This window comes from Cupressus sempervirens, chromosome 5 (assembly GCF_028749045.1).
Source record: "Cupressus sempervirens isolate cs-2001-9-10 chromosome 5, ASM2874904v1, whole genome shotgun sequence".
NCBI lineage: Eukaryota > Viridiplantae > Streptophyta > Pinopsida > Cupressales > Cupressaceae > Cupressus > Cupressus sempervirens.
Genome location: NC_143122.1, coordinates 420,351,152 through 420,377,223, shown reverse-complemented (window position 1 = coordinate 420,377,223; position 26,072 = coordinate 420,351,152). Strand labels below are relative to the sequence as shown.

The 26,072-nt window shown below is 33.4% G+C and overlaps 1 pseudogene; it reads right to left on the bottom strand.

Moving 5' to 3' along the window:
• LOC149556573 (beta-galactosidase 5-like) overlaps positions 1-26,072 on the bottom strand; it is a 188,353-nt pseudogene that overhangs the window by 99,457 nt on the left and 62,824 nt on the right.

Here is a 26,072-nt window from a genome sequence, read left to right as displayed (position 1 = left end):
TCTAAACCATACACTTGGTTTAATCTTGATCATTGATTGGATCCAAGATTCTATAAAAGAGACCCTCAAACTCTAATTTGAGAAGGATGCAATTGAAGGGTATTGAATCATTGTTGGATTTATTACTTAAGAATCTTGCATTCAAATTTCTATTACTTTTACATGCTCATCATTTAGATTACAATGCACTCATTTAGCTTAATTTTCTTAACATTGTTCTTATATTAATTTGAAGATCATCTAGATTAATTCATTTCTTTCCATACAAAAATATTAAAAAACATAGATTAATATTGCACTTCCATTCATTCAAATCCTTCATACTAGTTTAGTCTAGTTACTAAACTCTCAATTATGAGAGCATATAGTAAAATCCCATCTAGTTAGAAGACAACAGATCACCTTGCGTAGACATGCTAGATGAATAATCTCATATTCATTTAGGGATGTTACTAACAAAAAATGATCATGTTGAAGTGTGTGGTTGAATTAGAGACCCATATTAAATGCCCACATTTTTTGTGCCCACCACGGGGCTTGAAAAATCAAATTTCTAGCCTCAATTTTACTCATTTTGACATTTTGGATTTTGGTCTATATAAAAGAGTGAATTCTTATGTGTAAAAAAGTTTTCTCATGCAATAAACCTAAAATTTTGTGCTATTCTCTATACTTACTCATGTTGGATTGCATATGTTTGCATGGTGAGAGCATTCTCTAGTGTGGCACAAAACATTTCCTTGTGCGCTATGGTGCATAGTCTCACATGAAACTTGACAACATAGTGTTAAAAAATTTACATTTTAAAATAATTCTTTCATGATTTTCTCTCTAATCACAATTTTTGAAGTATTTATTTTGTGATTTTTTATTTCTAAAGAAGCATAACAATGGTTTGTAGGATGATTGTCAAAGATACCTTGAAACAAATGTAAAAACTTTACAAATGGTTTGATTGCAAGATGCTTGTCAAAGAACAATTCAAACCTACTCAAATAATGTGTTTATTTCCATGCTTTTTAATACACATAGTTTAATAGGGCTTGTGAACTTCATAGTGTTCTAGACAAAGGAATAGGGAATTATGCTCTTTGCTACTTGAAAGTGATTCCCAAGAGTAAATCAAAAACCTAGATGCCTTTAGAAGATGGTACCCAAGGAAGGAAAGAAAGGTAGTGGTTCTCCCAAAAAATGCTTTTAATGAAGGTATAATGCTCTTTTCGGTTTAGCAAAATCAAAATCCTGGAATAACACATGTTGGGATTAATAAGATAACTTAATGATAAATATTTTTTGCATGTTTGGGTAAGGTGAAGAGGTAGAGGAGTATTCTCTTTTCCCTTTGGGAATATTAGAAACTTGGATCTTTGAACCTAAGCTATAGTTTGAGTCAACATTTAGAGCGCCTGTCAGAGAGATCCAACCTCTATGAATGACCCAAGTGAGCATGCAACTAACATCTATCATTCCATCTCACTATAATAAATAAGCTTTCTAGAGTCAAAAACTTCAAAGCCATATTAATTTCTTTCTCTTAGTTTTGATATTGCATATCAAAAGAAGGCTCTATCTATTGCACTGGACAATGCTACCCCTAGTCTTGCTAGTCAAGTATGTGCACTTTTAGGTGTCAATGTGGGTTTCTAGCCTTAACCTCATTCACAAGGCTACCAAGGATCAATGATAGAAGCCTATTAAAAACCTTTTAGTTAGTTGCTACCCAAATCACCTTTGAAAGGGGGCATAATCTTTGTGCAAGGAGGGGGGAGAATCTCTCCTATAGATCCTCACCATTGTCATATGCTTGGATATTCGAAGGTGGTGTATTCCCTTGACCTCTTCCACAAGGGTGATTATTGAGCATATATGTTATTGAGTCATTGGAATACACAAAAAATATGGGTGCCCTCTAGTGGGGTGACGATTGTGTGAGGTGAACGTATACACATCAGTTGTGAGCCAAAGATTTTGTTGCCTCTACTATTTCTAGTTATAGGGATAAAAGAGTGTCTTTTTTGAGTCTACAATTGTCCAAATTATCCAAACAAAAAGGTCAAGACTCCTCCATCCCTCCAAGTTTCTTTGTCCTTCATTGGTTTATTTACAACCACTACTTGTATCCCCTTGTTTGTTTTTACAAAAAAGTCTAAAAATCAACCGTCTACTTGCCAAAACAATCTAAAATGGTGTCAAATTTAAAAATTATGTCCACATTTGACTAAAAACTACAAATATTGTCAATACTCTATCCAAAACCTATCAGAACTTATCAAAATCTCTTCAAATTTAGTCAAAATTTGATAGTTTGTCCTTTACTCACCTACTTTATTGCACAATTTTGTGCTAGTTAGGACCTTTGGGTCTATCAGTCAACATTTCTTCATGCAGTCCTCTATACTTCCTTACATGGGAGGCTGAGTTTTCTCATGCAAGCATATACCCAAACACTATCAACTTGTCAAAATCAAGTCAAAATCAGGTTAAAACTTGTCATTTGTCATTTCCTTGTGCAATTAAATATGTAATTTTGCATGAGAACTTTTTTGGGAACTATTATTTCATTTTCTCACATGGGTCTACATACTTCCTCGCACCACTCTTGCAGGATCTTCATGCAAGATTTGGCCATAATAGTGCCAAAACCTATTCAAAATGGTATGTTAGAGTTCTTTACTCACTTGGTTTACATCATTTAATTGTCTCAAAGTCATTTCATCACATGAGTCTATCAGGAATTATCCTAAAATAGTGAGCTATTCTGAGATCCCTTGTAAAAATTTGATCCAAATTTGGTCTTTGTCTAAGAACATTAAGTCATTCCTCTGACTGCAACAATTTAAAACTCAAACAACTTTCTTAGTTGATCACTTGTGATCTATACATGAACTAGTCTCATTACTATATCATCTTGTTTTCTCTCTATTGTTTGTCATACCTTGTATCATGATAGCCAAAATTCTTAACTATTCTAGTCATTTCTCTAACTACTTGTACCTAGGTATACAACACACTTTTTGATTACTTTAAGATAATGTTCTAATTTTGATCCTTGTTCAAAAAAAATCATAAGTCAGTATTTATGACTGTTGCAACTAGGAGTGGAAATGTGTTTCCTTCCCATAGACTAAGATGAGGTATAGATAGAGGTATAGATCATGGTAGAGTTTGTTCCTAGTTATACATACAATACGAGTATAGTGAAGGGTCTTCATGATCTCTTTCACCTGTTGGTCCACCTAGCACTCAAAGAATCTTTTCCATAAAATTGCAACAAGTTAAGAATCGGTTATTTCAAGAACATCCAAATATTGACAAGAAATCTACATCTTTGAACAAAATAGATAAACTTATATTCAAAACACCTATACAACTTAAACAGACTAAAAACTTCTACACCCCTATACTAATAGATCAAGATTAAGAAATGGTTGATAATAGTAGGAGACCAAATAGAGAGGAATTCCAAAGAATCAAAAAACTCAAGGATCCTTACACCTACACAAATGGTTATAGGAATACTAAAGAGATAATGCTAGAAGACATAGAGAAATGTCATAAAGATAAAAACTTTTAGAAAATGATGGAAATATTGCTTGATGATGAAAAAGACAAATATTTCCTCAAAAGAGAAAAGTTACCCCGAAACTACAATGTTGAAACAATTGTCATACAAGAGAGGAATCTGATACCTCAAAGTTACAAAAACAACTCCATGACATCAAAGAGAAATTGGCCCAAATGTTGAAAGACATAGATAAGCTAGCTAAACAATACATATTAGATACTATCTATCCATTTCCTTTTTACAAGGACTTGTACATGTCTCCTTTACCTAGAGGAATTGAGCTACCCAAATATGAAAAGTACTTAGGAACATTTGATCCTCAAGATCACTTGAGGGAGTTTAGTGATTTATCCATAGAATTCATTTTTAATCAAACATAGATTATGTGTTTGTTCCCATGAAGTTTGGGTGGTCAAGCCATGGAGTGGTTTTCATAGTTACCTACTGGAATTAAAATATTTGATGAGATTGCCAATATGTATATACAATATTACTCATACAACATCCAACATCTAGTAAACATAAGAGATGTTTGCAACCTTAAAAAAAGAGTTGGAGAGCCTTTTATAATGTTTCTCCAAAGATGGAGATAATTGTACACCAAATACTCACATAAGATCCCCAAAACTAAAAAACTTGATATATTCATGAATAATATTTTACTACATTTTGTGTATAAAATACAACTTCAAGGTCCACATACCTTTGAAGACATGATTACACAAGGTATCTAAATAGAAGAGTTCATGGTAAAGAAAGGTGAATTAACCCTTCAAAAAGACATCAAACAATGGTCTACCTCTAGAAAAGATAAATCCAAGTATGTTAATAAAAACTATGAGGTAGCATATGGAGTGGTGGATAACATCACTCCCAAACCTTCTAAGGCAGCTTTTAATCTCATGGATAATATGAATACATATAAAACTACTAAAAAATCTACTCTGAATAACAAGACATTTGGAAACAAAGCTAAAATCTCGTCTTGGGCTTCTTGACTCAAACATGAATACAAAACTCTAGGTGAGCCTCTTGAAGTGGTCTATAAGACTTTACTTCAAAATGATATTATTAACCCACTTAATAATTATTATCCTTATGATCCACACCCATGACCCACATGGTGGAATGAGAACATGTATTGTAAATACCATCAAAACAAGGGTAAAAAAGAAAAAAACAATTGTATTATTCTATGACATAAGGTTGAAGAACTCATTGATGATGGTGAAATAGTTATTGGTGGACATAACAAGAACTCAAATCACAAAGATTATAAGGAACCATTTCCTCCTTATGAAAAGGGAGAAAGTTATAAATAGAAAAACAATAATAAGGTCAACTATACATATACCAATGATGATAACATAATTAGCATGGTCGAACCTTTTGACTTTGAATATTATGATGTTATTATAAGTAAAGGAAGAAAAGACAATACAAAACTAAGAGGTGCTACATATCTTACATCTAATCATGAATAGTCACAATTTTGTGCCAATGCTACTACACATTCTTGGGCCAAGATAGTACTCAAAGGCCCTATTCCTTCTACTCTTGAAGTAGATCAACATAAAGAAAAGCCTATTTCTGGTCATTCTAGCAAAAATATGAAAATTACAATATCCTCCACATTTGAAAACTATATTATCCTTGAACAATTGAAATAAACGAATTCTCAAATAACTATCTTTGAACTACTTAAAATATTGCCTACTCATAGGAAGATTCTTGAGAAATCCCTCACCTAGGCAAGTGTACCTCAAGTTCATGATCTTTATAGGTTTCAATCTCTAGTAGGTCAATTGACCTCACCTCATTATTTTTCCTTTTCTGAAGAGGATGATAACTCTTTGAGTCATCCTCATAATCAACCATATTATATTGAAGTCATGATACATTAGAAACTTGTTCGTCATGTGCTTATAGACAATTTAGCCGGTCTTCATATTTTTCCTTCTACTTTTCTCAAAAAATTGGGTTATGATGAACATTCTACTGATCCTTTCTATAAAATAACCATGAACGCATATGATGAAGTAGAACACAAATCCCTAGGTCTTCTTGTGTTGCCTCTTTGAGTTGGTCCTATGGAAAGAAATGTTATCTATTAGGTCCTTGATATTCCTTTAGCATACAACATACTCCTAGGAAGACCATGGATTCATGAAATACAAGCAATACCTTCAACATACCATTAGTGTGTCACGTTTCCATTCCAATAATCAAAATTTACTATGCTTTCTAATACTAGTTACACATGTAACATGCCTAATTTTTCTAATAGTATTCTTCGTACTAATAGAGAGTCTATAGACAATCATGTCAACAAGCTCAAAAAAAATCTCAAGTTAACACAAGCTAGAATAGGTGACTATCATGTTGTACCAATTTTCTCTTTGACATCTCTTCTTGAATCTCCCAGTCATCATGGGAAACCATCTAAAATAAAGAGAGCTTTTGTGGTATCACCTAAGAATGTATTCAATGGTGCCTTTGTAAAGGCCACTATACCTCAAGAAAATGAAGATGAAAACAAAGTGATGATTGCATGGTTATAAAAAGAAGAAGTCCTAGTTGATCTCACAGATTAGTCTTGTGAGATAACTCCTAAAAAGTATGGAATAGGTCTTGAACTAATAAAATTACTTAGCTAAAAAGGAAATGGTCCTATAGGATGTAAAAACAAATGAATAATTGATCTAATCAATGAAACATCTAGAAGGCCTCATAACACAATAGACCAAAGCTTCAAGAAAGTTCCCTTTCATTTAGGGATCAATAAGTTTGGACTAGAATCTGATAGCCCATCTAAAACATGAGTCACAAACTAAGTCTAATGATCAAGTGGAAAGTTCTAATGATGAGGATACTAATGTGACACCTAGTATTGCTCCTGCCCTTTCTTCATATAGGGTCAATGTAGGTATTTTACTTGACCTGACAGGGTTTCTAGTTACCCTATTCTCCTTAGGATCCTAAAAATGAGGACCTAATCCATTAAACTAATATTCATTAATTAGTAAGAACAACTCTCCATCATCATTCCCTAAGCTTGATTCAACCTTTCCACTTCTTCACACAAAACTACAACTGACCCCAACAACTCAAATAACACTCCAAAGGAAGGAATGATCTTGTAGGAAGGAATTTGGATCCCCTTCAAGGTCCAAAATGAAGACAAAACTTGAAACCCTAATCAAGTTCCAAAACTCATGCAAGATTACACAAAAATACTTGTAATAGGGCTATAAGCAATTAGCCCTCCAAATAAAGAAAAAAAGGAATAACTTGGAAAAAATCTTAATAAAGGAGTAACCTATACACTAATCCTAACACCCTTTTCAAATAAATTAAGGACTCATGAGGTCTCAAACTCTCAAGGCATCTATATGGTACGACCTATATTGGTGCCTAAAAATTAGGGTTTCCAAGGTAATGAACTAATTTTTCAAAAAAATAATTTAATACTCATTAAAACCTTCCACCAATTCTCCACCCTATAGTTTGAGTTCCTACACACCTTATCATTTCATAATCCATACTTTGATTGAAGCTTTTCATGTATTCAATCACTCATGTCACCACTATTGCATATTGTGATCCCTAGCCATCATCTCTAGCTCAACTAGGGTATCACCAAAAAAATAGTTTATTTACTGCCTAGGGCCCCTCCTTCATTGTAAAATATGTACAAGTATTCATCTCCATAATCTTAAGAGGCCATATAGATCCTATGGTGGGAGAGCGAGTTATGACTCTATCTTGCTCAAACACTTGATTCAAGACAATAGATAAACAAAATGAAAAATAATTTATTCAAACCACTAAAACCTTACAAAAGTAAAAAATAATACTACATATAATCAAAAATAAAACTCCTCTAACACTTCTAACAACACTAGTTCCAAATATAATCCATTAAAGTGCCAAAATCCTCAAAAGCATAAAATCGCAACTATAAACTTACTATTCAGTCCATACATATAGAATTTTCTCAAACTTCCAACATTATCAAAAGGTCAAGGATGACCTTATAAAGACATCCCAACTCCTATCCTAACTATTTCAAATAGTTATTTATTCCTAACTACAAAGTTTTTGGAATGCAACAAAAAGTCGTTAATGTTGTCATCAAAAACATTAACAAATTTTGAGGAAATTTTACATCTTTGAGTGTTTTACCCTCAAACTTGGTCCAAAGGTTTCCAAACCTTTCCAAAAGAATTAAATGGATTTAAAACATGTAATAAGGCCCTAAAAACACTTATTTGACCAATCTACCCTTCTAAACACAAAGGTGCACTATTTGACCTCATTGAGCAACAATGAGCACCTTAGGCCTCATTAGGTTTTCACACCTTAACTTACCTCAATCTAGGATTAAGTTAGTCCTATTATTCCCCTAGTAGTGTGGCTAGTACCACTATAATCCAAAATACACTAGGAGCCCTAGGTCTTTCACAAGGCTACCTAGGTGCCCCTACACCATACACCCCCACAAAAGAAAACTATATCACTCCTGAGGAAAATAGGTCTTGGGGAATGCTTGTCTTGTTGAAATATAAATCATCACCCCAAGTTTCTTCTAAATCAAGATTTTCCTTCCACTTTCTGAAGTTCTCCATATACACCTATTGCCTAGTTACCTTCTTAACTCGAGAATCCAACACTTGTTCAACTTCCAATTTGCTTGATGTAGATACTATTATAGGCTTTAGATCAGTACTAACCCCATGACTACTCTAAGGTAGTGTACCCTTGAATTCAACCAAATCTTGCACATTGAAGATAGGAGAGATGCCCAAATCTAATGGCAAATCAATTTTATAGGAATTGGCTTCATATTTGGCTATGACTTTGCAAGGCCCCACTCTTTTCATTTGTAAATTGGTTTGCATACCTTTTTTTAATTTGGACTTATTCAAATGCACCATAACATTGTCACCAATGAAAAACTAAATGTCTTGTCATCTTTCATCCACATTAGCCTTCAAATTTTGGGTATTGTCTTAGATAGTGTTTTTGACTTGCTCTTGGATTTCTTTCATTGTTTGGGAAAAATCTTCAGCATGTCCACTTGTATGTTGTGTTCCTCCAGGATCTCTCAATTCACATACACCCCTTGGATGCATTTGACACATAATTTCAAAAGGGATTCTACCTATGGTCCTATTCCTATTATCATTGTAAGCATAATATGCTTGGGGAATGATCACATCCCAAGTTTTCATACACTCCTTAGTCAAGCATCTTAAGAGATTACCTAGCACCCTATTAACCACCTCAGTCTATCCATGAGACCTTATAACATCCTTAAATAAAATATGTACAATGTGGCTAGCATCACTAGTAGTCTCACATGGAATGAAGGGCCCTATCTTACTAAATTTGTCAACAACTACATAGATACTGTCGTAGCCCTACTTTATCTTGGGAAGACCTACTATGAAGTCCATGCTCACACACTCCCATAGTCTATTTGGGACTGGTAAGGGCTGATAAATTCCTACATTATTCATCCCACCTTTAGCTTTAATACATACCATGCATTTTTCTACATACCTAGTTACATCTTTGACTAGTTTATGTCAATAATATAACCTTTAAACTAGTTCTATGGTTTTTATCACACCAAAGTGTCCATTTAGGCTTCCATTTTTCTTCTCATATATTAGGTTCTCCCTTATTAAACCCCTTAGTACACACAACTGGTTTCCCTTAAATAGAAATTTGTTATGTAAGGTACATTTAGAGAACTTACTATGAAAATGGTTCTCAAAATTAGAACATACCTTATAAGCCTCTAAAAAATATTAATCCTCCTTATAGAGACTCTTGAAGCTCTCTATCCCAATGCTATGCAACTAAACTTCTTGGACTATTAACAATCTTCTACTTAATTTATATACCACCTTGTTCATCTATCCTTTCTTATGCTTGATTGTGAAGGTAAAAGCTTGCAAGTAGTCCATCCACTTCAAGTGCCTATTGCTTAACTTTTCTTGAGTGTTGATATAACTAAGGGCTTGGTTGTCAGTAAACTCAACAAATTCCTTGGGAAACAAGTAGTGTCTCCACTTTTTGAGAGACTGAACTAGGGTATGGAGTTCTAAATCCTAGGAAGAATACTTCTTTATGGGCTCATTAAGTATTTCACTAAAGAGGACTACCAACCTACATTCTTGACTTAACACTCCCCCTACCACTAGGCCACTTGCATCACGCTCTATAGTAAAAAAATTCTCAAAACTAGGTAGTTGCAAAATAGATTAGGTAGCTACTTGCTTCTTTAGCATCTCAAATGGTTTCTCAGCTTCTAAGGTCCATCTAAACTTAAACTTGATCCCACCCTTTATGATATGTAGCAAAGGTGCACATATGCCACTAAAATTCCTAATGAACTTCCTATAGGATTGAGCTAGACTATGAAAATTTCTTACCTTAGTAGATGTAGTAGGTGGTGGCCAGTTGAGGATATCAACAACCTTCTCTTGATCCATCTTCAAGAATCTCGTAGACACCACAATGCCCAAGTACACATGATCTTACTTAAAGAAGTCACACTTCTCAAATTTTATAGCAGGCTTCTCCTCATGAAGTCTTTGCAATACTACTTCCACATGCTTGATGTGCTCCTCCTTTGTCTTTATAAAGATAGGTATATCATCTAGATGTATAACAACAAACCTTCTAGTGAATTTTTTAAGAACTTCATTTATGAGCCTCATGAATATTTTAGGAGCATTAGAGAGACCAAATGTTATCACAATCCATTCATAAATCCCATCAGTTGTCTTGAATTTTGTTTTCCATTTATCTCCCTCGTTAATCTTGATTTGGTGGTGTCCACTCTTCAAGTCCAACTTTGTGAAGTACATTGCTCCTCTAAGATAATCCATGAGATCCTCAATCCTAGGTATGGGAAATCTATACATGATTATGATTCTATTTATACCCCTTGAGTCTATACATAATCTCTATTTTCCTCCCTTCTTGGATGCTAGTATCACAAGAACTACACACAAGCTTATGCTCTTCTTGATTAGACCTTGGTCCATCAGTTCTTGCACTTGTTTGGCCACTTCCAAGTTTTGGTCTAGAGTGAGCTTGTATGCTTCTTTGTTGGGTAAGAATTCACTAAGAAAAAAATCTATTTGATGGCTTATGACTCTTCTAGGAGGTAGGATAGTAGGAGTGCCATCACTCACAATGTCTTTTTACTTTTCAACCAATGCTTGAACCTCTATAGGAAAAAGGTCCTTGACTATCTTCTCTTCTCCCTCAGACTTTAGTAAAACTACATAACTTTGGCTTTCCTCATTCTTGAGGTCATTAAAAAATTATTTTCCATTGCATAGTAACACACTAGGCACCTTGGACTCTAATTCTTCTCCTTCCAACAAAGATTGGATTTTGAAATTTTTGCCTCCTTTCTTGAATGATACAGAGTTTACCTTGCCATCATATATTGTCTCTCTATCATACTAATAGGGTTTACCTAATAGTAGATGGAAAGCATCCATAGGCAAGATATCACACAATAACCCATCCTTATACCCCACTATGAAGAAATCCACCCAAGTTTGTTCATTGACTAGTATACTTTGACCTTTGTTGAGCCACATCACCTTATATGGGTTCACATGTGATATTTTAGTTAGTTTAAGCTTCTCAACTACCTCCTTTGATATTATATTATTAGTAGAACTTTAATCCACCACTATCTTACAAAATTTCCCAAGAATCTTGCATTCAATCCTAAACAAAACCTTCCTATGTTTAGGTTCATCAGGATTAGGTTACTTGATCAGTATCCTCCTAAACATAAGGTTCTCACCTATTTTAGATTATATGTGATTCATTAATCCACTTAATTCTCCTTGCAACTAGAGTTATCCTATTGTGCATATGCCACTCTCTTGTCATGATTTGAAGAAGAGGGCTTTTCAGGGCATTTGTATACTCGGTAACCTAGTTGATTACAGTTATAACACTTCATACTAGAAAAGTATGATTTTCTTTAACATGATCCTCTACCTTTGTTAAAACCTTCTTGGTTACCATTACTCTACTATAACTTCCTCTAGAAATTCATTTAGTGTCTTGTTTAGTGAGCTTGGTCTCACTTTGATTCCTCTACTGGTTACCCCTACCTTGGTATCCTCCTCTTTGTCCTCTTTGATTTTTGTGGTCCTTGCCTCTATCCTTGAATTTTGATTCCCCTTTCTTTCTAGTCATCTCTTCCACCTTTAAGGCTAGTTGATGGCACCTTTGAATAGTAGTAGGTTCCCATAAGCTTATCTCCTCTTGGATTTTCCATTTTAAACTACCCAAGTACCTAGCCACTTTTATTGGCTCTTCCTCTTACTTTTTAGATCTAAGGTATAACCTCTAAAACTCCTTTTTATAAGAAGATACATCCAAATCTCTTTGTTTTAGTTTTGTGAAGTTGGACCTCATAGTCCTCTCTTAGGAAATTCTACCTTATTTTGGTTACCATGGAATTCCAATTGACTATAGGCTTATTTCTTACCCTGACCCTCTCATCTTGTACTTATTTCCACCAAGTCAATGTTGATCCTCTGAGTCTTGACTTAGATACTTTAATCTTTTGTGCCTCTAACAATCATTAACATTAAAAATGGTTCTCCATCCATGTCGATCTTCTAGCTAAATAGTGGAACACCTTCCAAAGCCTTCCCTCCTAGGGCTTTAATGGCTTTCAAGAAGGGTTCTTCATTCAAGAATCCAACTTTACCTTTACCTCTACAAAGGCCTCTTAAAGGAGTCTATTCTTTTCCTTTTTCTCATCAACCTCTTTAGCTAGCTCTACGTTAGTCACCCTACTTGACTCACCACTAACTCTCTAGTAGCTACAGATATGAACTTCCTTCCGAAGTCCTCAACTTGCTAGGATGCCACTCTGATATGATACCTAGTCTTTCTCCTACCCTAGCTTCCTCTAGGGTCACTTTAGGTCTTTATATTGACTTAATAGGGCTTCTAGTTACCCTATTCTCCATAGGATCCTAACAATGAGGACCTAATCCATGTTGCAAGCATGAATGTTGATGATATTCCTATGGGGGAGTATTGTAGATATGTTACTATGATGATATGTTATATTCATGATTGAGTTTGTCATTGATGTCAACGTAGCAGTTTTCTATGGTATCTGATAGAAGAATAGCAAAAATATCAAGTTGGTGTAGATGGCTAGTTGAATGTTATAACTATCTAAGGTTATGGGAGATACTTATGACTAAGTATTATATGTAGTTAACATCAGAAGAAGAAATGATAAGTCTAGAAGAAGTTATGTAAGTTTTGGTGATGTCTATTATGAGATAGAATTTACAGAGGCATGTTCTAGTAAACTTTTTATATCTCTTAGTGGAGTTGATATTCTAAGGATGGAGTTGAGGAAATGAAGAAGACATGTTGATGATGACATGGCTAAGTTTCCTTGTCATAATATTGCATGTATAGAAAGTTATTCAAGTTGCAAGGTGGAAGATTAATGTTATCGCTAAGTGTAACGTGTTCTTAATGTGGTCCTATAATAATTAATTGAGAAGGTCAGATAGAAAACTTAGGAAATTATTTTGTGGACTTGGTATAAAGGAAGGACATATTCATTTATCATATGACATGGTTGATGATTGATGATAAGCAACAGTAAGTGTGGAATGCGAAGTTGAGCAGAGTAGTACAGAAGTGATGGAAACTTCATTGTCGAGGTTTTGTTGAGTGATTTGAGGTTTGATATTTGGATCCAAGGTTCATGACCTAGTCTATTAGGTCTAATAGTGAATAGTTTGGTTAATAGAACAAAGGAAAGAAGAACATAATAATAAATTTCATGTTTGAGGAGTGAGCTCTTCTTATAATTGAAATTGCATGTTTGGGCAGGGGGCTCATCTTGCATACATTATACTACAACTCCTAAAAAGGTTAGCACAAATCCTAATAGGGTTGAAATCTATAATAAGGATTCAGAGTTTCCTAACAAGGACTCTATGTACTAAATGTTGTAATACACTCCTAACAGGGTTCGTCCTTTAACAAGGAATATTTATATTAGTACATCATCTTGTGGGCATCATTTCCACTGTGGTTTTCCCTCTGATCAAGGTCTTCCCTAGTTAACATATTTGGTGTAATTTTCTATGTGCATCTTATGATGGTTTCTATTTACTTTGGTTGAATGGTTAAGTTTGTCTAAAGAATATAAATTTTTTAATTGTCAGATAACTAATTCACCCCCTCGCCCCCCCTCTCAGTTATCTTAATGGACTATTTTTTCTAAAATTTGTTATCAGAGCTTTAGGTCCTTGAAGATAAAGTTTAAAAACATTGGGAGATCCATGTTGAACATGTTCAAGAAAGATATTCATACATCTAACAAAATAAATTTTGACACTCGAATGATGTTCTAGGTGAATTATCGAATTTTTTTAAACAATAGAATATTGAGTTTTAAAATCCATAATACTTTGTTGTATACAAGGGAATAGGATCACAAGTGAAGATAGATTTATATCATAAGAAGACATAAAGATAAAGGAAGATTAATCTACAAGACCATATATAAGTAGGATATCAAAAATTACTACAAGTGTCAAATCTCAAGGAGGAACCAATGAAGATGATGAGGTTATATGGAAGATATTGAAGACTCTAACACCACCATTTAAGTCAATAGTTTAGATGATATAGTTGTTGATATCTTGTACCAAATATTTCACAAAGGAGTCATTGCTTGGAAGAGTTAAAGTAGTTGAGAATGAGCTTAGACAATCTAGAGAATTGACCAGAATAGAGACAACTTTCAGTGCCTAGAATATTTGACCTAGTCTATCAAGGAGAATAAGTGCTAGAGGAGGTTTGGCTAGCAGTAGTAGATCTAAGGAGGATAGAAAGATTGAAGGAATAACCCTTATAGTGAAAAGAGAAAAAGGAGGTAAGAAAATCTTTAAATGTTGGACTTGTGATGAGTATGGTCTTTATGCATCTAAGTGTCCTAAAAGAGAGAAAAAGTACAAGGGAAATTATAAATCGAGAAAAGGTAGAGAATTTTGTATGCAATTGAAGATAATGATTTTGATGAACAAGCAGTAAGTATTAGTGATGATGAAATAATATTTGTGGAAATTAAAGAAGAAACTCTAGAGAAAGTAGCTTTGGTGTCATAGGTTGAGAAGAAATCTAATTGGATAATTGACAGTGGTTGTTCACATCATATGACTGGTGATATGAACAATTTTTTTGACTTCAAAGTTTAGGATGGAGGCATTGTCGAAGTTGGAAATAATGCAACATGCCAAGTTAAAGGTATTGGATCTATAACTCTTGATGGTAAAACTAACATTGAGGATCTATGCTTTATGTATAGTTTAAAGCACAATCTTTTGAGTGTTGGAAAACTAGTAGACAAAGGTTATCAGTTGTAGTTCATAGAGAAGACATGTATGATCAAAGACAAAGATGGAAAGGTAATTGGAATAGGAACTAGATCTAGAGGTAATGTATTTTAGTTGAATCCTATTGAAATGACATGTTTGGTTGCAAAGGTAGATGATAGTTGGTTATGGCATAAGAGATTTTGTCATATAAACTTTGATAGTATTGTGAAGACTAGTAGTATGTTTTCAGTTAGAGATTTGCCAAAGATTGTAAAGCCTACTAACAAAATTTTCAAGGAGTGTGTTTTGGCAAAGCATAACACAACCTCTTTTCCCAGCAAGAAGTTTACCACTACAGGAAAATTGGAGATTGTACACATAGATATTAGTGGTCCTAAAAAGACTAAAGGATTCTATGGTGAAAGGTATTTTATGATTCTAGTTGATGACTTTTCTAGAATGATGTGGGTTGCATTTCTTAAAGAGAAATTTGAGGCATTTGATAAGTTTAAGATATTCAAGAATAGAGTTGAGAATGAATTTAGTATGAAGATTAAATGTTTAAGGTTAGATAGCGGAGGAGAATTACTTCAAATGAGTTTAACATGTTTTGTGAATAAAATGGAATCAAAAGATAGTTATCAACTCTGAGAACCCCTAAATAGAATGGCATTACAAAGAGAAGGAACATATTAGTTATAAAAGATGCAAGAGCTATGTTAGAAGAGAATGAGGTATCCAAGACATTTTGGAGAGGATCTATGAATACAATAGTCTACACTATGAACAGAGTACAAGTCTAGAAAGGCACAAACAAGACCCCTTATGAACTGTGGTTTGGTCACTCACCTATAGTTAAGTATTTTAGAATTTTTGAGAGTAAGTGTTATATCAAGAGAGATGATGATATTGGTAAGTTTGATGCTAGAAGTGATGAAGGTATGTTTCTTAGTTATTCATTAAAAAGAAAGGCTCATAGATGTTACAATTAGAGAAGTAAGACTATTATGGGAGTGTAAATGTTAGAATTGATGAGAAATTTAGGATACAAGAGAGAATAGTTGATTAAAATTTAAATGATCTAATGTTGTTACTAAGCCAAGGAATGATGAGATATTTCTTGAGACTATAAATGATTTGTAGAATGAAGGAGATCCAAGGAAATAACAAAGCTCAAAACCTTTAGTAGATCTAAGAGTTGAGATAGTAACTCCTACTTCATGAAAGAATATCATAAAGAATCACCCATCTTAGCAGATCATTGGAAGAAAAGACAAAGGTGTGATGACAAGAAGTAGAGTCAATGAAGAACTATGCTTGATATCTCAAGTTGAGACTAAGAATATAGATGAAGCATGTAAAGATGATTATTGGAAACACGCTATGAAAGAGCAATTGGATCAGATAGTAAATAATGATACATGAGAATTGGTTCCCATACTAGCAGACAAGAATGCGATAGGAACTAAATGGGTATTTAGAAACAAGATGAATGAACAAGAAAAAGTTAAAAGGAACAAAGCAAGATTGGTATGTAAAGGCTACTCACAACAAGAAGGGATAGATTATGAGAAGACTAATGCTCTAGTGGCTAGAATAGAAGCAATAAGATTTTTATTAGCCTATGCAACAAAAAACAATTGAAATCAAGTCATTTGGATGAAGAAGATGCTAAAGGATATAAGGATAGAAATAAGTGAACCTTTTGTTATACATTGTGACAATTTAAGCATGGTAAATATGTCTAAGAATCCAATGTTGCATTCTAAGACCAAGCGCATTTCTATTAAGTATCATATGTTGAGAGAGAAAGTTGTAGAAAAGGAAATTAGATTGGAGTATGTGAGCACTAAAGAGAAGATTGTAGGTATATTCACTAAGCCTCTTCCCAAAGAGACTTTTGAGTAATTGTAAGGTATGATTGGGGTTATGCCCCTTCCTAGATTAGAGTAGAAGATGCAAGAGTGTATAAGTCTAGTTTAATAGAGCACAATTGTGTTCAGTACTAAATGTTGATGCTTCATATATGGGGGAGTATCTATGATGGATAGAGTAATCTAGGACTCTTGTTGGATGTCATTTTGAACAATGTCTTTGGACACTTGAGCTAAGCAAGAATCAGTTGTTGTAGAGTTTGATGCAGTAAAGTTGGTTTTTGAAACCTTTGACATTGATGTCAATGGGGCATAAGTTTGGCATGAAAAATAGTATGCATAATAGTTGGAGAAGTTTGGCATGAGTGTAGTATGTTCAAAAGAAGTACAACATGGAATGAAATTTTGATAGAAAGAACATTGAGGTATATCAATGGGGGAGAATGATTGATGAAGAGGATTTGAAAAGATGAACAGTCTTTTGTTGGTATTCTTGGAACTGGATGTTTTTCATTTGTGTTTCCATCAATGCCAAAGGGGGAGATTGTTGCAAGTATGAATGCTGATGATATTCCTATGGAGGAGTATTGTAGATATGTTACATTTATGACTGAGTTTGTCATTGATGTCAACATAGTAGTTTTTAGTAGTATCTGATAGAAGAACAATAGAAAGATCAAGTTGGTAAGTATGGCTAGTTGAGTATTATAACTATCTAAGATTATAGGAGATACTTTTGAGTATCTGGTATATGTAGTTAATGTTGGAAGAAGAAATGATAAGTCTAGAAGAAGTTATGTAAGTTTTGGTAATGTATATTTTGAGATAGAGTTTACCAAGGCATGTTCTAGTAAACTTGTTATATCTCTTAGTAGATTTGATATTCTAAGGATGGAGGTTGAGGACATGAAGAATACATGTTTATGATGATGTGGCTAAGTTTTCTCATCATAATATTTCATGTACAGAAAATTATTTAGGTTACAAGGTAGAAGATTAATGTTATCACTAAGTGTAACTTTTCTTAATGTGGTCCTATAATAATTAATTGAGAAGGTTCTAATAGCCACCTCAAGGAATTATTTTGTGGACTCAGTATAAAGGAAGGACATTTTCCTTTATCATATGATATGGTTGATGATTGCTGATAAGTAGTAGTAAGAGTAGAATGCGAAGTTGAGCATAGCAGTGTGGAAGTGAAGGAAACTTCATTACTGATGTTTTGTTGAGTGATGTGAGGTTTGATATTTGGATCCAAGGTTTGTGACCTAGTCTACAAGGTCTAACAATGATTGGTTTATTTGAAAGAAAAAAGGAAAGAAGAACATAATAGTAAATTTCATGTTTTAGTAGTAAGCTCTTCTTGTAGTTGAAGTTGCATGTTTGGGTAGTGGGCTCATCTGGCATACATTATACTACAACTCCTAATAGGGTTGGAATCTCCTAATAGGGATTGAAAGTCTCCTAACAAAGACTCTGTGTACTAAATATTGTAATAGAGTCCTATCAAGGTCCATCCTCTAGTAAGGAATATTTATATTAGTACATCATTTTGTGGACATCATTCCCACTTGGGTTTTCCCTCTGATCAAGGGTTTTCCTAGTTAACATTTTTGGTGTAATTGTCTATGTGCATCTTATTATGGTTGTTGTCTACTTTGGTTGAATAGTTAAGTTTTTTTTTAAAGTAGATAAATGTTTTAATTGTTAGATAACTAATTCAGCCCCCTCCACTCTCAATTATCTTGGTGGACTATTGTTTTGAACAAGCCATTTAACTAGTGCACACCAATTAGTAAGAACAACTCTCCATCACCATTTCCTAAGCTTGATTTAGCCTCACCACTTCTTCACAAAAAACTAAAACCAACCCCAGAAACTCAAATGAGACTCCAAATTGAGGAATGATCCTCTAGGAATGAATTTGGATCCCCTTCAAGGTCCACAACCACAACCAAACTTGAAACCCTAATCAAGTTCCAAAACTCATGTAGGATTACACAAAAATGCTTGTAATAGGGCTACAAGCAAATAATCCTCCAAATAAAAAAAAATGGAATAACTTGGAAAAAATATTAACAAGGGGATAACCTATCCATTGATCATAACACCCTTTCCAAATAATTTAAGGATTCATGTGGTCTCAAACTCCCAAGGCATTCATACAATACAACCTATATTGGTGGCTAAAAATTAGGGTTCCAAGGCAATGAACCATTTTTCCAAGAAATAATTTTAATAATCCTTTAAACATTATACCAATGTTCCACCCTATAGTTTGATTTCCTAGGCACCTTCTAATTTCACAATCCATATTTTTATTGAAGCTTGTCATGCATTCAATCACTCATGTCACCATTGTTGCATATTGTGATCCCTAGCCACACATCTCTAGCATGTGTAGGGCATAATGACAAAAAATACTTGTTCTAATCCCTAGGGCCCCTCCTTAATCATAAAATATGTAAAAGGATTCATCTCATTAATCCCAAGAGGTCATTCAGATCCTACAATGGGAGAGGGAGTTATGACTCCATCTTGCTCAAACACTTGATTCAAAACAACATATAAACATAATGCAAAATAATTTATGCAAACCACTAAAACCTTAAAAAAACATAAAATAACATTGTAAGAAATCACAAATAAAACTCCTCTAACACTTCTAACAAAAATAGTTCCAAATCTAATCCATTAAAGTACCAAAATCCTCAAAAGCATAAAATCACAACTATATACTTGTTATTCAGTTTGTACACATAGAATTTGCTCAAACTTATAACCCTATAAAAAGGTATAAAATGACCTTATAAACACATCCCAACACCTATCCCATTTTAGACAATTATTTACTCTTAACTACAAATTTTCTCAAATACAACAAAAAGTTGTCAATGTTGTCATTGATAACATTAACAATTTTTGGGCAAATTTTACATCTTTGAGTGTTTGACCCTCAAAATTGCTCCAAACGTTTCCAAACTTTGCCAAAAGAATTAAATGAATGAAAAATATGAAAGAAGGCCATAAAAAACCTTATTTGACCACTCTACCCTTCTAAACACAAAGATGCACAATTTGACCTCATAGAGCAACTATGAGCAACTTAGGCCTTAATAGGCTTTCACACCTTAGCTCACCTGAACCTAGGATTAGGTTAGCCCTATTATCCCCTAGTTGTGTGGCTAGCACCATTGCAAGAAAAAATATGCTATGAGTCCTAGGTCTTTCATAAGCCTACCTAGGTGCCCCTACACCAGATACCTTTCCTTGTCCTATTCCATTGGATCTTGTTACATTCTTTGTAGAACTAGATGATTTTATACCACATGTCATTAATCCTAAAGATGATGCTGATTCTTCTAAGAATAATACTGATGCTCCCCTAATTCAATAGGAATAGGGATAGTCTATTCATGTTATCATTTTGAAAGACTTTGTCAAAATAAAGATGATAATAAAAGTGGAGAATGGGTACCCATGACTATTGGAGAAATATACAATTTGACTCTATGTAGCACTAACTCTCAAGAGTATGACTTTAATTCTCTCTCAAATGAAACTTTTGATAAGGATGTCAATAAAGCTCACACATATGAAAATCAACTTGAAATAGGATAAAATTATTGGGTTTTGTCTGATGAGTCTCATCTTACTAATGTTGATGTGTCTTCAATTGATGTTGTTAAATATCAAAGGAATTTGAATATACCTTTGAATGAAATTTCTTTAGGTCTCAAATTACTTGTCCATGAATTTGATGACTATACTATAAATGCCATTGAACCCACAACTTTTCTTTGACTCACTCATCCTAAGCTAATAGACTAGAACTCAAATACTACATCTAGTGAAGTACTCATGTTCTAGAATGACTATGCTCTCACTTTCTATCTAAACATTCTTTAATTGGTAACAACTTCAACTAGTGAAAATATTATTAATATGACTAAAGTTGACATCAAATATCTTAGTCATACAACAAATAAATAAAAGAATAGACATTTTGATGGTGAAAACATCATTATGGTAGTATTAGAACCAAAAATAGTAAAAGAAAAAGACATATTCGAGGTGAAAACATCTCTAAGGCACCTAAGGATGAGATATTTGATTCATTTTTGAGGTACTTTTAGGAGAGATTATCAATATTGATAGAACCAACACAATTAATCTATCTTGGAACTGAGGAACATCCCCATATTATAAATGTCATAAAAGCTTTATTTGCTAAGGGAAAAGAGGAATTTGTTTCTTTCTTTTGGGAAAAAAAGATAAAATTTTCATGGACATACTTAGATATGATAGGTTTGATCTTGATCTTATCATGCATCATTTGTCTATTGCTTTAAAAACAAAAACTAAGAAAGATACGTTGGAAAATCTCTTCAAAGTTGGTTTCATTCATGCCATTGATTTTGTTGAATGGATATCAAATATAGTTGTAGTCTCAAAAAATAAAAAATCTAGCACAGTATGCACTAATATTTGATATTTAAACAAAGCATGTCCTAAGGATGATTTTCCACTACCTAGTATTGATATGATAGTGGACATGATAGCTAGATATGAAACATACTAATTAATGGATGGTTTTTCTAGTTATAATTAAATCAAAATTACACCAGAAGACCAAGAGAAGATTTCTTTCACTTGTGTGTGGGGTACCTTTTGCTAGAAAATATTACTATTTGGTTTAAAGAATGTTGGTATAACATATCAATTTGTAGTCACGACAATATTCCATGACATGATGCATAAAATAATGGAAGACTATGTTGATGATACTCTAGTCAAGAGTATGAAGCAAATCACTCATCTTAAAGATCTTTTACCTATCCTAGGTCATATGGAGAAATTTAATCTCAAGTTAAATCGTAAGAAATGTTCCTTTGGTGTCACATTAGGGAAACTACTTGGGTATATTGTGTCTACAAAAGGAATTGAGGTAGATCCAGAAAAAGTTCAAGCTATAATGGAAATGCCTCCACTTTGAAACATCAGTCAAATGAGAAGGCTACAAGGAAGACTTCAATCTATTTTTTAATTCATATCATAGTTAGTAGGAAAATCACAACCTTTCACTAAAAATTTGCATAAAAGTGTGAAATATGATTGGAAAATTATAAAGCTTAATGCAAATCAAGCAATATCTTGAGAATCCACCAATATTGATGCCTCCTATTTATGGGAAGCCACTCATTTTTTACATCTCTGCAATAGACTTATCTCTTAGTATCTTGCTAGCTCAAGAAGAAAACAACAATAAAGAATGATCTATTTACTATCTCAGTCATACATTAATCTTTTAAAAGATAAAATATAGCATTATTGACAAATATTTCTTGGAATTTTTTATGCTTCCCAAAAGTTGAGACACTGCATGCTTTCTCATACTACAAGTCTAATTGAAATGATTGATCAATTGAAGTATTTTCTTTGCAAAGCTACTCTGACAGAAAGGATAGCTAAATGGGTTATGATCATGAATGAGTTTGACTTTGAATATGTCAAATGGAAAGTTATCAAAGGACAAGCAGCATCTAATCAACTAGTATAGGCACCAATGAAAATTTACCAACTACTAAATATTGAATTTCCTAATGAATCTATTTTATTGTTGACACATGAAACAAGGGTTATGTTCTTTAATGGCTCCTTTAGAAAACAAGGATCTAGTGATGAACTTATATTTATCATACCACATATATATTCTTTACCTAAGGCATATAGGATTATTTTTCCTTGTACAAACAATATTACTAAGTATGAAGCCTTTACCAGTGGAATGGAAATCATCATTGAATGGAGGCTAGATGAACTGAATATTTTTGGTGATTCATAGTTGATAGTAAACCAAGTTAATGATATCTATAAAAAAAAATGAGAAATTGACACCTTAAAAGAGAATGGTTGATGATCTAAAAAATTACTTTACACATATTACTTTCCTATAGATTCCTTACGAAAATAACAAGATAGTCGATGCAATGGCCACTCTAGCTTCTATGTTACAAATTCCATAAAATGAATTTCAACATGAGTTCTTCGTGGAGACACTATCCTACCCTACCTATGATTCCCCTAAGTCCTAAATGATCTATTCTATCATAGGAAATGATTCATCTTGCTACCATCATATCTACTCTAACTTAGATGACCAAATTGTTCTAGATACACTATACTAGAATGAGAAATGTCACCTTATCTAAAATACTTCATATTATGTCATCATTACTAATGACTTGTTTAGGATAGGTCTCAAAGGTACACTCCTTAGGTGTCTAGAACCTGATAGTCAAAACACTCGTTAGTTGAGGTACTTGAAGGTATTTGTGGATCACACTCAAATGGCTTAACACTGGCTTGCAAACTTATTAGAACTAGTTATTATCAGCTGAAAATGGAGAAAGAGGCAATCAAATGTGCCAAGTCTTCTAAATAGTGCCAATTTCATGTAAATATAATTCACTCTCTAGCCAGGGAGCATATTCCTTTCATTACACTTTGGCCATTCCAAAAATGGGCCTTTGATTTGGTGGGTCAGGTTTATCCATCTTCTTCAAATGGACACAAGTTCATCACTACAACTACAAACTACAAAAAATGGGTAGTAGTCTCTCTTTCTGAGGCTAATGGAAAAATTGTAGCTTTTTTCATTCTCAACTACAAAATCTATAGGTATGGTATACCATCCTCCATCATTAATGACAATGGGGGATAGTTCAAAAACAAGGATCTCAAAGAGTTGTGTTCAAAGTTCAAAATTGGGCAACATTAGTCTTCCATCTACTACCCCTAGGATAATGGACAAGAGGAAGAATATAATAAGGATATTCTCAAGATCCTACGTTACATAGTCAACAAATGTGGAAGAGATTGACACCTTCAAATCAATTTGACACTATGGGCTTACATAAAAAGTATCAAAACTCCTACAAGAACAACACCCTTTACTTTGTTATATGGAGTGAATTTTGTGCTTCCAATAAAGGTTAGGATTCCTACTCTACAAATCTCTCTGAAAGGCCTCATTACTAATGATGACCATAGAATATCTTGGCTACAAGATCTAGAACTATGGGATGAACATTGACAAGTGGTGTTCAATCATCTATGAGCTTATCAAAAGTGAATGTCAAAAAGACAAAATAAGAAACTCAAACCATGTGGGTGACCTCATTTTGAGGAAAAACCCTAAGAATCAACAAAAATGGATACATAAAGGGAAGTTTGAACCTAACTAGCTTGGTCCATGAATAGTTACTTCAATATTTGGATTTGGTGCTAATTAACTCTCAACTACTGAAGGAGAATCTCACAAAGAGTTGATCAATACCCTTCATCTAAAAGGTTCTACAATTGAAATTCTTTTGAAGCTCTTTATACATATCTAAATGTCCTAAAAAAAGTCTAAAAATTGCAAAAAGCCCTGAACAAAATCTATTATCATGGTAAAAACTTAGCAATATGCACCTTGGTATACCAAAAATATTGAAAAAAATAAAAAATAAAAAATGAACACAAAAATTGAAAATTAGATAAATGCTATTGATGAAAACCTGGCAAATAGGCATTGTGGTAGGAAAAATATAATCTCTACCAAGAAGGTGAAAATTTGATAAATAGGTGCCTCTTGCTCAAATATTACATCCTGCAGTGCTTCTTCTAGTTCCTATATAGTTTCTTTCCTGCTTTCAGTACTTCACATTTTTGCTTTAGTTTGCTACTTTCGCTCATACATATACTCTCAATTATATTTGAGACTATTCTCAAAACTTACATGGATTGAAATTGGTCATAGTATTGAGGGAAATACCTAATGGTTTTCTCAAAGAAGATCTCTAAAGTGTCAATCACCAGTTATCCTAACTATGTCTGTCTACTATCACTTAGTTTACTAATGAGATTCCTCTCAAAGAAGATCTCTTTAGTATCAATTAGTAGTTTTCCTAATTGTGTTTGTCTATATCACTTAGTTTACTAATGAGATTCCTCTTGAAGAAGATCTCTTTTGTGTCAGTTACTAGTTTTCCTAAGTATGTTTATCTACAATAACTTAGTTTACTAATGAGATTCCTCTCAAAGATCTCTTTTGCATCAGTCACTAGTTGTCCTAATTATGTCTATCTATTGGCACTTAGTGTACTAATGAGATTCTTCTCATGAAATATCTCTCCAACATCAATCACCAATTGTCCTAACTGGGTTTGTCTACTATCATCCAACTACTAATAATATTTCTTACACATATATTCTGAACATCACCACTTGACATCAATCCAATGACCATGACACTGAATCAACTGAATGTATTGAGCTATGATGAGCTTTTCTTTATGTTTTTTCTTTTTCTTTATCATTTCGCTATGAGAAACTCAAGGGTGTCTAATTCTACTAGAGAAAAAAGGACTTGGGGTATGATCTTTTCTTGGTTTTCTGCTTGATGGTTTAGTTCCAATGATCTAAAGGATACATATAAAAGGGTTGTCCACTATAAGAGCCTCTATCTCATGTTGTATGGCCATGTGTACCATGACTCATTTTATATGAACACTTTAGCAAGGTTGGTTATTCTCCTTTCATATTTGAGTGAATTATCTATGTTGCAATACAATACGGATACTCATCATATGAAGTGAATGAATGGATCATTATGAGTATACTTAGAAAATTTATATCTCAGGTTATGAATGCAAGGGTCATTGTGGATAGAATACTTACTACTTACTTAGCATGAGAAGGATCTCTCACATGTTTGGTGTGGTTGTACACAAGAAATTTTTTGGTTATCCTAGCATTTATGCTTTGATGCTTATGTTCACTTGCTATATTAAAAGGAATTATTTTTTTGGTCACTCTAGCTTCTTGTGCCTTAATTCTTACATCTAATCTTGACAAAACTAAGACACATGTCATATTCATATTCTCATGATTTCAATGTTAGTGAGGATTGTATGCTATTCGATGACCTGAATAAAAAAGATCTATGATGAAAACTATGTTACAGGTTCAACAACTAGTCCTAGGGATTGCATCTCACATAGATTGCATTTCATACTCAAATTGCATTAGGACATGATTTTGGTTACTTCTTTACTTGTATTCTTCAATTTGAGAGGTTTTTGACTTTTCATTGTATCATGTTTCTTCTTGATTGCACAAGTGGTTGATTCCTTGGTTGATATTTATGAATTTGATGGAGCATTTGTCATGAGAAAACAA